The sequence below is a fragment of the Hylaeus volcanicus genome, chromosome 3 (assembly GCF_026283585.1).
Source record: "Hylaeus volcanicus isolate JK05 chromosome 3, UHH_iyHylVolc1.0_haploid, whole genome shotgun sequence".
NCBI lineage: Eukaryota > Metazoa > Arthropoda > Insecta > Hymenoptera > Colletidae > Hylaeus > Hylaeus volcanicus.
This window is the reverse complement of record NC_071978.1, coordinates 9,921,244-9,933,399: the sequence shown is the minus strand read 5'-3', so window position 1 is coordinate 9,933,399 and position 12,156 is coordinate 9,921,244. Positions and strand designations below refer to the sequence as shown.

At 33.8% G+C, this 12,156-nt stretch overlaps 1 protein-coding gene across 2 annotated transcripts in view; it reads left to right on the top strand.

The window, feature by feature from the left end:
- Nucleotides 1-12,156, top strand: part of LOC128874440 (uncharacterized) — a 346,195-nt gene that overhangs the window by 196,232 nt on the left and 137,807 nt on the right. The gene's annotated exons all lie outside the window — the stretch shown is intronic.

Sequence of the window (12,156 nt, the reverse complement as noted above, 5' to 3'; positions counted from 1 at the left end):
TTGGTATTACGCCATTTGCCGAAACGTTGGCGCATTAACACGTTAACTGCCACGATAGTTGTATGAGGACGACAGAGATTTTCAGTGGGGAACTAAAGAAATTAATTTTGATGATGACTTAGGGAGGAAAGTAAGTCTGAGTTGGATTCGTAAATTTGACGAGGTTACTGAAATGAGTACAATGACAAATGTTAGATTAAGTATTGTGTATTACTTTTTGTTTTTATTTATTTGAGCTCAATCGTTGAAGTTTTCTACTACAAATTCGATTACCCTGCTATATCAAACACAAATTAATTACCACGTTTAACATCGTATTCAAAATAGTGGTTACTTAGTTAATGGATCACCGTGTACACTGCTTCCACCTACCAGCACTCGTTTCCCTACCCACCCTCTATAGCCGCGTGAAATTTCTTCTGCCAGGAGTTTCGAGACATAAAATAAGGGGTTCCTTTCGCATATATTTATTTATATAATTTTATTGAATTTTCTGCCCTCAAAGAAAAGCTCCGTCATGAGACCGCGGAGAGTTGCGAAGAGGAACCTCCGGGAATTCGCTGTTTAATTAAACAGGATCGAGATGTCAACATTCGTCCTCTATTTTCTTTTCATCCGACGGCCGCGACGCATTCACTTCGCTCTTTGCGAAATCCGCGTTCATTGACCGTTTTTATCTTGGCATTAGCACCCGAGTTGCAGTTCGCATTTTATTCACGACCGTGACTGGGTTGCCGTTACAGAATTTCGTAACAAGCAAACTTTACCTAAGCAAAGGCTACACACTCTATCTTTCTTCCCCACGAGGGGTTTGTTCTCTGTTATTCGTGAATCAGGCCGTTTCGCGAGCAAATCCGCGAAACTGGGACGACGCGAGCTCGAACAAAAATGTATTCGCAGTGTCGCTCGAAAAGAAGTCCATTTTCTTTTATATATATATTCAGCCTGCGCTTTTTTCTACGTTTGTTTCTGCCCGCGTCTGCCGTGGTCGGGTTCTAATTGCATTAAGTTTAATTGGACCCTCTACTCCCGGTTTCTTGTCTCGTTAATACGTAGACGATACTCGAAGGAGCAAATTAACGAAAGTTTGTTGAAATGTCTCGATAGCATTTGTCAAAACAGAGTTTTTGTTTTACTTTACTTGAGAAGAAATGTATCTTTTTTTCACAAATACGTTTTTGTACCATGTTGGTATTATATCCATTTTCTGTTTTATGTATCGCGACTAAATTTCTGGGATTAACAAGACAGATATGTAGCACGAGAGTCATAAACTCTATAAATATGTAAGTATTGCGATTATGTTTCGTTCATCTACAAAAGGGAACGCAGCAGCATGCAATATTCATCAAATGAAAATGATGTATGCGATATTTTTATATGCGTTAGGAGAGAAACGCCCGTGACGTGGATTTGTTATCCTATTATTCGTTATTGTGTTTTTTTAAATGCTTGCAGTGATGAGTTGACAGCGTGACATGTAAATTGCAAAAGTAACAATTATTCCAGTTGCGAATGGAGCCAAGGATAATAATGCTTTTATCTGAAATCAAAAAGAGCCATTTTTTTATATCTATTATTTGTATATTTCTTATTTTGATATACCTTATGTTTTAAGTAATTTCCATTTCATATTTAAATAAAGTTCACGATTGATTTTACTATCTTGGCAAGGACCTTTCATTCGAGTCGAAAGCATTGAAATTAATTACGTTTACGTTCGGAAAGTTTAGATAATGTAATTTGCCATGTATCAGTCGAATAACATTCACGTAATTTTAAGAAAAAAACGAGTCGAATACACAAGTACAAATTCCCGCGTTCAGAACGTCAAGCGATTTGATTTGTTCAGCAAAGTTGAATTGCTCGATGAACGAACGTCACTTTTATTTTTCTTTCACTAAATAAACTTTCCCATAGCTATGAGAAATGTTTCGTAAGGTGACTGTAGAATTTCAAATTCCCTCCTTACCGAATCATGTCAAGAATGTTTGCAACTTGGCTGCAAAGTGTTTCCGTTCTATCTCGTGAACCGCGATCCACTTTCGCCGAGGAGTGGGGAGGGGTTAGAGATTATTAAAAGAAAGTTAAAGTCTTTCTTACGACTTCGTCGAAATTAAACAGAGGAAACGTGTTGCGCCGACCAGTTATTTCATTTATAATGCACTCCTTCGCGAAATGCTTAAAATCTTTGTTCTCAAGTATTTCTTTTTTTTTTCGGTTAACAGTCGACTTTGAAATTCTTTTTTTACGAGTGAACGCGAATGGAGGTTGCCCGAGCGACTACAATTTAGAATATTTCCTGTTGGAAAGAATTTTATCGGAGGTTTGAATTTTTCTGAAAGCAGCGAGATGGTATACTATCGCCCTTCCCCGAGAATGTTACACATTTCATACTTCTCGCTTTGGTCTGATCAAAAATATATTAGATTGCTGCGACACACGGCGGATCTTTGTTCGTTATTGTGTTTATGAACGTAATTTGATTCACTTTAGTTATGGTACTCCTTCTTTATATTATTAACAAATTACGAGAAAATATATTTTAAATCTATTTTTGTGGATACTGTATGTAAGCATAAACATATTCATCTTTTTTTTCGTTATACTTCTTGTACTGAGTCATTAAAATTTCAGTCTTGAACAAATTTTAAAATTAAAATTGCATAGTATTCATTGATTGAGTAAACTTTCCATAATATTGAATTGACTTTTTCAACCATGTAGCTACTGGTCATTTTCAGTTATATTAAAAAATAAATAATTCGTCCATCCGTAAATAAAAATAACAATGTATTTTTTAATATTCATGTAAATAAACTTCATAATTTGGTTGTCCCAGTTAGACGATTCTCCTGGACAGTGGTTCTTCATTTTTCCGATACTAACCATTATTTATCATTTGCCTAATGCTAACGAATCGAAGGTCGAACAAAGTCGAAACGAGTACAATGGTAATGCCCGTGTAAACCGTGTTTCGTATTCTCAAAGTCGGCCAGCAAATTGCTGATATTTCTGTCCACCATTGCCGACCACAATTCGACAGTGACTTCGGAATCGCGTATCGTACAATTGCTACCAAATTCCGTGTTTAAGAGGGCTGGCTGTATAGAATCGTAACGAGCGCATTCAAAGCGCGACGGGATTACCGTTTTGCTCGAGAGGAGGCAATTGTAGTAGCTCATTATGCTTAGATACAATCAGACGGGAAAGGTTCGTTTCGGACGCGTAAAATTTCGAATATTAGCCCTTTGTGCTCCATTTAGTTCGTTAATGCGTTATTCCTATACCCTGCCACTACCGCCATTGTTCTTATATAGAACTTTCTTACTCGGATGTAGATGTTATTCGTGATCCACTTGCAAAGTACAGTATTATTGGATTTTTCTTTGGATTTTGTGTATTTATATGGTGGAATCAATATAACATGATCTGTAATATTATCTATCATTCATTAATTTTTCTTACATGAATTGTTATATTTTGCGTAGATTATAATCTTGATTAAATTTAGTTGATTTTAGTAAATTTAGATTTTATCCTTTATAATCTTCATTTCGTACGTAAAGGGGTTTTCAAAAGAGGCTATAGAATTTTGTTTTCTGATGAAACAGGTGGTGTAGAATATATGTATCTAATGTTTTTATTTTAAATAAAGGTACACGTGAATACATAGTGAACATAGTGGGCTATTTTTTAATTCACCTCAAAAAGTTTAAATCATTGTTAGTCATACAATTTACCAAAGTTGACATTACTCATAGTCGTACAGTTTAATCTTTTATCCTGTGTCAATGTTTTGACTTCATAGTTTCTGGGTCCTCTTCAAGATAAATTAGTTTTAGGTTAAACAACCAGGTGTGCAACTTCAACATGCAACTTACAGTTGAATTTAAACTCTTGTTTAAGTTAGAAACGTGGTCCTCTAATCCAAAACTAATTTACTCTGGAACAGACCTAGAAACGATGGATTGGAGTATTTAGAAATGAATCATACTCTCAACAAAATTAATCACCATACGTACCTACGATGCACATAAATATTAATTTAATTCATTGTGTTCTTCAAAAATTCTATTCCACAATAAAAATAACATTAGAGAACAATAATGAAATTTTTAAGAAATGCTATAAAATTACAATAAAAAGACATCTTTTTTAATTTATCTATTTTTAAATTTCATTTATCGACTTCCACTAATTCTAGGTCATTTATAAGTAATTCGAAAGCCAGAAATGAACTGGAAAAGTGGAAAATAGACTTCGTTAATATTAACAATGGTACTGGAAAGAACAGTTGACCAAAAAACATTTGATTCTTCTTTCGCTTGACCATCCGTGCAGGTGCATTGGTCTCGTTGCCGTCCACGTGCTGGAGTTTCCAAGAGAAAAGAAGGCAAAGTTCGTGAGCGGGAACCTTGATGCTGGACTCGGTTGTTTCAACGAATTTGTATGCTCGCACCAGGCCAACTTGCTTGTTTCGTCTTCGTTAATAATCACGTGCTTCTTTCGCCTAATAATTGGCCAGGGACACGAGCTGCATCTCGCCTCCACGCGCGGCCCTAATTTCTCTCAATCGAATAATTACCTGCGGCCCTGACTAGCATTCGGGCTCTGCAGCTCTCCGGAACAAATTATCAGCAACTGACAGACCATTCTGTGCGTGCGTGTGTATGTCCTCTTTTTAGTACGTTTCTCAGTGATTCGTGAGATTTATGTTAATTTAACCCTTTCATAATTACCGTACTATTTTTGATAGACACAAATTCTTGTCGTTTTATATTGTTATTAGAGTATCAATAACAGTAGCAATTATTTGGTAGTTTCTCTTTACCTAATCACAGTGAGGCAATTGAATTATTTTATTAAGGTAATGAATATATTATATTTAGATAAAATTACAGCTTTCTATTTTTTTTCGACGATTTATATCTCAAATAATATTGAAACAAATAAATTTGGCAAATCGCACACGTAGATATAGGGGTATATCACTGGTACCGAGGGAAGTGAATCAGTTTCAAGTCGGTAGAAAGAAAGTTAACGAGATTCCGAAACTCTGAGCGATAGCCCACGTGACGATACCTGAAATTATACAGCACCATCACCGGCAGTCCACTCTTTGTTTTACTTCCTACATAAATTATGGATAATCTTCTTAGTTTCATACCTCCCTTGAGGAACTTCCACTTCCGATGATCGCAGCGAAGATTAAGTTTGAATTCGCGAATCTGCTCCGTCGTCTGGTAACGCCGAGATCTTTAACTTCTTTCGTTTTCGCCGTTCCACTCATTTTCATACTATTTTCGAAACGGATCCCCGTTTTAATACCCATTTGATATTCAACTTTCAACGTCGGCTGAATATAATGCTCTCAATTGGGGAACTTTTGTGTCCACCTGCGAACGTAACTTGTGTTCCAGACCAGACGGTAAATTGAATTTGTCTCGTATTATCGTTTTAATTTTAACAAAATTTTTCCAGAGGAATATGTTATCATATCTAATCATATCATATATGGTCAGACACGTTTACAACTGATACACAATTAACATCATATTTATAATGCAGCGCGAAAGTTTCTGTAAGGTCATATTTTCAGCTTGGCTTCAGAAAAAGAAAATAAACAATGAATTTTGAGTAACATGAAATTAAATATAATAAGGTAGAATAGATCAATAAACATTAAGAAGCATGTTACAGGCATTTTTCTCTATAGAGAATGAAAAGGAAAATAATGACCCAAAAACTTTTATTATTCACGGTATATTAACTCTAATCAATTCTAATTTCAGTTGATTTAATAGTATTCGTTTAATAATGAAAAAACATGCTATTAATAATACCATGAAATTTTTAGTTGAAGTCTAATCACTAGGTTCTTACTTGACTCAAAAGTAACTTGACAAAGTTAGAAACTTATTTTATGTAAAGAATACTAAACTTCTTCTACTGAATAATGTATTTTAAAATTAATAAAACATGAAAACAAGAGATTTTTATAAACAAAGTGGCTGCAGATTTCTAAACACCAAGGGGAGTGAAAAGAATATTTTACAAACGAAATCTTATATGGACCAGAAAATTCTGTGAGAATAGAATGAAATAAGAAATCTGAAAAAATTTAAAAAGGTCTCTCTATTAAATGGAATAACGTAGGCGAAATCTCATCATTGCGAATGCAATTTATATGGTAATTTCAATAAATGTTATATTAAATTCAATATGTAGTTATAGTAGTCGTCATAGTAAAAAGATTTGTTGAAAACAATATTGTAAGCTTTTTTCCTTTAAATTTAATACGAATTGTATGCGAATTCTCACGAGAAGAAAAGACTTTTCTTTTTTTTTTTAAATGAGGCGTACGGACGTATTGTCCTGAATAATTAAAAAATGGTCCCACAGAATTTTACTCTTATTAAGGATACTCGTGAAAAAGTTTTTTGTCGTCAGTAATAAAAGCATGAAAAGTGAAACTAGAAAATAAAAAGTTTGAAAATCTGGTACGACTGAAAACATTTGCATGCTGGTTTTTATCAACACTGCATCGTAGCCATAACATATTTATCACATTTTATATCGGTTCTGTTAAAAGTAGTAAAAACGTAAAAATTTTATTCGATTTCCTGCTTCCTAGCACACAGTTGTTTCTGATTGAGTAATATCAATTTTTTATTAGAATTTATTGAAGTATTAATTAAGTAATCAAAAATAAAAAAAAGTGTTTTTATAAGGCTCATGAATGCTAATTATCTACATACTTATTTGTGTGCAGTACTTTAGCAAACAAATTAATTAAACGCTCTGATTCAATCAATTTTTATGGACTACAAAAATATATTATAATTTAAAAGGTAAACTATCATTTCGATATTCTTTTATCAGGTAGCTAAATTTATTTTTTATTTTCACATATGTCCAATTATTCGTAAACGTCAATAAATATTTTCAGATTTCAAAACCTGACCTCTCTATTTTTGTGTTGCTTCTTTATTTTTATTTATTTGTAACAAAATGTAGTATGTCGACAAACATGTGAAATACATTGGGAACTGGAGCTGCTTGAAACTTTTCATACGTTCGCGATAAAAACCATTACTAGTACAGCTTATTTTAATTCAAACAAAACTAGTCCTGGAATTTTTAACGGTGAATTAAAAAAATATTCACAAAAAACATTCAAACGGAAAGTTTCTATTTGATTGAGCTGTACGTAAATACACATACTGTATTACAACGAATAGCCACAAAAACTGCAAACCAACACACATCAATATTCCGTCCTTTGAATTATTTAACATTAAATATTAACTCTTAAACTATATTATATATTTTGAGGTAAATGCAAAAGTAACATTAATATTGCTAAATGCATTTTTATTTATCTTTATAAAGTATTTAATTATTCCTATGTATTTCTAAAACGTAAACCAGCGTTACATTTCTACATTTGCAATATTAAACATACATTTTATTAACTATTATAAATTATGTACTATTCTTAAAACAAAATGTTAAAATAGTATTAATATTTCAAATTCTATTTCCATTTATTTCCGTGAAATATTTACCCATTCTTATTTTTATTGGTCATTTATACAATGCAATTTTGCAATTGAGAATCGAGCCTCAGTAACAATTACATACAGATTCTACATTTTAATTAAAAGTTCGCGGTAATTTCTGTTTTGAGGAAATTGTTCTGTGTCTCTTGATATATTAAACCGTATTTGTAACTATCCCCTGTTGGGAAATTCTATCAAAGTTCCGGAATCGGATTCTTGCCACGGCGTGAATCGACGACGTACAGATTTCTAATTACACTTTCGCCTGGTGGACTAGAATCTCGTTCCACTGTCGTCGTTATTTATGTTGTAACGTGTCCAAAGATACACGAACCGTGTGCTCCATGTGCGATGTTTTCGCTAAAATTCCACGACGAAGAATCCTCTTTAAAATTAGTATTTGTAGTCTGAGAGACGATAATGGGCGCTGGAGTGTATTTTAATATTCTATTGGAATGTTGATTCAGAAACTGTGCATCTATTAAGGCACTATTTTAGTTTCTCAAATTAAAATATTGTATTTTTAATTTATTTAAATTATTAACATATTTTCTTTTCTTCTTTATTAAAATAATAATAATTGTATTAATGTGAATTTGTTGTCATTTTAGTTTGTGCTTTCTTAAGATAAATAAGTAGGTATAATTTTCATGCCTTGAAAAGTGCACTCTAATAAACCAAAAATCTATGACAATTTTTGTCTGCATTTGTGTTAAAAATTTATGAGTATTTCACTTTAATATGGTTTTCTACATTTTCAAATAGCACTGTACTTGCAGTATGGACAGAAAAGTATCATGATTTCATAGATCATTCTACATGAATTTCAGTGATAGAACACTATCAAGACATTAGGTTCACTCTGCAGTAAGGGGAAGAGATACCATAAAGAAGCCGATAGCTTCTTGCAAATGCGAATCAATATGCGGAAACGATAGCCCTTATCTTGGTCTCGTCACGACTATTTGCCGAGCCTTTCGTATTTCTCGTTTAGTTTCGATTCTGTCTGTCCCTAAAAGATGGTATCAAAGTGGTGGAATACATATTAATACGTCATGAAGACACGACAACATAATTCACGCGAACCAGCTTTTCCCAGAACGAATAGATAATACTTTAAATGCCAATCGCTATCGACGCTCACTGTATTTGTTCTGTATTAATTTCACTCTTGCGAAAACACTAACAGGAAGCAGCAAAACAAAACGACGCCCTATGCATTTTTATTCAATGCCAGGTTAGGGGGGTTTGGCGCGTCTGGCCGGGATTAATGGAAATTTAGTGAATACATAGAATAGCAGAGTGAAAGAGAAACGGGAAATAAAACCGAAACCACGTGTTCGAGACTTGGTTCAAAAATGTTGCTTCGGAATTCCCGAATTCGACGCGCATAACTCGGCGTGTACGTACAAGCGCTCTCATGTGAAATTGGAAACCGAAATGCATAAAATTGACGATGAGCATCGATCGTGAGCGGTGTTTTCGCTATGAGCGTTATGCTTTTTTTCAGAGGAGATTCTCGCCACGCGGAAAATGTTTGCGCGAAAATGTCATTCGTGTTAAGTCTGGCATTAAACTAACGCGCACGAAAAACCCAGCCAGTTGCTGGAATCGCGGGTGAAGTACATCGAGAGCTCTAGTCGTCCATTTCGAGCTTGCTAATCATCAAAAGGCGGTCAATCGTTGAAAAATGTTCCTCGGATTTCAGCATTATTTCTTCATCGATGATTCCATGAAGCATCTTGAACTTCTGTATTATTTTAGAATTAACGGAAGACGGGAATAAATTATTGCTGCTCTGTGAAGTAATACATAAACACATTAAAACTTACTCAAGACAAAGTTCAGTACTTAACAAAGCTTCTATGAAGTTGTTTAGAATTTTACAATTCCAATTAAATCTTCCTGGTGAAATTTACAGTTCGTAACAAAATTTCTATAAAATCGTAGATTAATTATCGCTAATGCTAAGGTTTCCAAATTTGGTAGAAATCAGAAACTTAGCGTGCTGTAGCATTGTTAATTTCATTAGTCAAGTTATAATAGAATTTATGTTTCAAACGCATCCTACTTCACTATTAGACTTAGATTAGATTAGATTAGCTATAATGTTGGAAAGTCGATTTTGATTTTACAATGCTATGAAATTGTATTCAACAAATGATGGAGTATGTAATATCCATATGTTGTGATCCATAAATGATCATGAAAATTCCCATTCCTATTTATGCTAATTATAGATCGTACCCTCGATGAGACTAATTAGACGCATCTCCAATTTCCCTCCACTGTACGTTCTCACTAGTAATTACTCAGACATCAATCAAGCCAATGTGAAGGGATGGTTATGTATGCAATTATATTATATACCATTATTTGGGTATATAGAATATAATAACAATATAACATCATAGACTAACGCCAACAGGAAATTACTATACCCTTCTAAGCTGAAAATATTTATAAATACATATACAACTCAGTTTTTCAAATACAGAATCTTATTTTTCAAAAATAAAATTAGAAGTAATAGTATTAAGATTAAATATTATGAAGCAAAAAGGTTATTCAGAAACATATAAACACTGTTAGTTTAAATTCTGTTTCCCCTTGATTTGGCAATAAATATATCTTCTCATAATAATATTATTTAACTACTTGAATTTTTTTTTAATAGTTTCTGTAACTGTTGAAATAATTATTAATTCCTGATCTATTTTTAATTTTGTTTAAAAAATAGAATCTGTGGATATTATAGTACCTATGAGAAAGTGTAAAAATAATGAAAATTCTGACAGTCGGTTCTTGAAACATCTTTTTTATCCTGCGGATTAATATCATTGATACCAAAGCGTCGACCAATACGAGCACGGTATTGAAAGGGAACTCACGATAAATATCGACTCTTATATGAGGTCGGGGTAAATATTAGGCCAAACGTGAAAATTAGCTGTCAATGATGGAGACAGCTTTAATCGGCAGGGGATTACCGCGTCACTTCGACTTTTACCAAAGTCAGGAAAACAAAAGTGAATACTCACGTGTTCTTTTATAGAAAGAGACCTCCTGAAGCCTGTGAAATCTATATAAAAATGAAGCCCTGACTGATTACAATCAATGTCCAGGCTAAACCCTTGATCCTAGAAAGCTGAAATTTTGCACAGAGGTTTCCTTTGTGATGTATACAAGGAATAAGAAAGGATATTTCGAAATTCAACCCGTAAGGGGGTAAAAGGGGTTGCAACGTTGGCATTTCACGCGGGTGAAACCGCGGGATGCAGCTAGTTTTCGTATATGATTCCTAGAATTAATATTCTGTTAGTTATTTTGAAGTAAGCTTATAGGAATTAAAAATATAATTGCTGTTAGAGTATTAAAATTAGTAATACGAGATTGCAGAAAGAGTTTCCAAATATTACTAACTTAACTTTCGATACAATAACGTTAAAAATATTTAACAGAAATTACTAATCCCATCTAGAAACTGTCAATTTTTATATCCACGTCAGTTCAGTAAACGTTAATGACCTGTCTCTAGCAGAAATAATAATTTCCTTCAAAGAGAAATAAACGAGAAATATTTATAATCGGTTTAAAAAGAAACGCAGCGATCAAAGCGCGAATGTTATCGTTAAACCACTTCAAACGACGGGCAATTAGAAGGTTCCATAATTGAGCACCGGTTACGATCGGCTGGATGAAAAGAAACAATTCTTCTCGATATCATCGCAACTCGTTTCCAATTAACCACCGCATCATCCAATTAACACATGATCGCCTCTAAGATTAACCGGTTCCATAGAAATCTCTGTCGCGTCGACCCTGTCGAAACCCGTGCTCGCGATTACTATCGACATGGCTAACGACCTCATTAGTTTTGTGGCATATTATGCCGTGGAAAATGAAACACTGAGAGACGTCGAACTCATACATTCCAGAATGGAATCGCGACGCGTTAATTAATTTCTCGTTTTCACGCTCGCGATACGGCTCGCGTCTTTGGACAATTTTAAAGAACGCCTACGAATCTCATTAAGTCGCCAGCAACCGTTGGCCAGAGCTCTTCATTAATGGCAAAACGTGGTGTCATCGATTCTTCAGTCGCAGCGTTGATATTTTTTTTCCTTCCAGACGAACGCAGCGAATCGTAGTTTAATTGCTGGAAAAGAGATCAATGTTTAAATTTTCGTTTCACATCGATTGTCACTAGGGGAAGATAATTCCTTCACTCTACGGAACGTCTTATCGATAATGATTTTTTAATCACTTCAGTTTAACCTTTTTCTTTGTGGAAGACAAGAGTGGAAGCTGATCGAGGGCAAGAAACTGTTTTATTTAAAGAAATATCTATTTTGGTTTGATGGGAACGGAGGTTGGCATTCTGTGAATTATGGAATTAATATTATTTCAGAATATTGATAGATACCCTAAAATAGTATGTAATAAACTGTGATATCGATTTCGTATACCCCATTTAGTATGCTGCAAAATTATGTTATAGATTATTATATTATTTACGTGAATGAGTAAATGATAAATGATAATGAACAAGGTTCACAGAAACTGTAATAAATTAAAAACTTGTTTATAT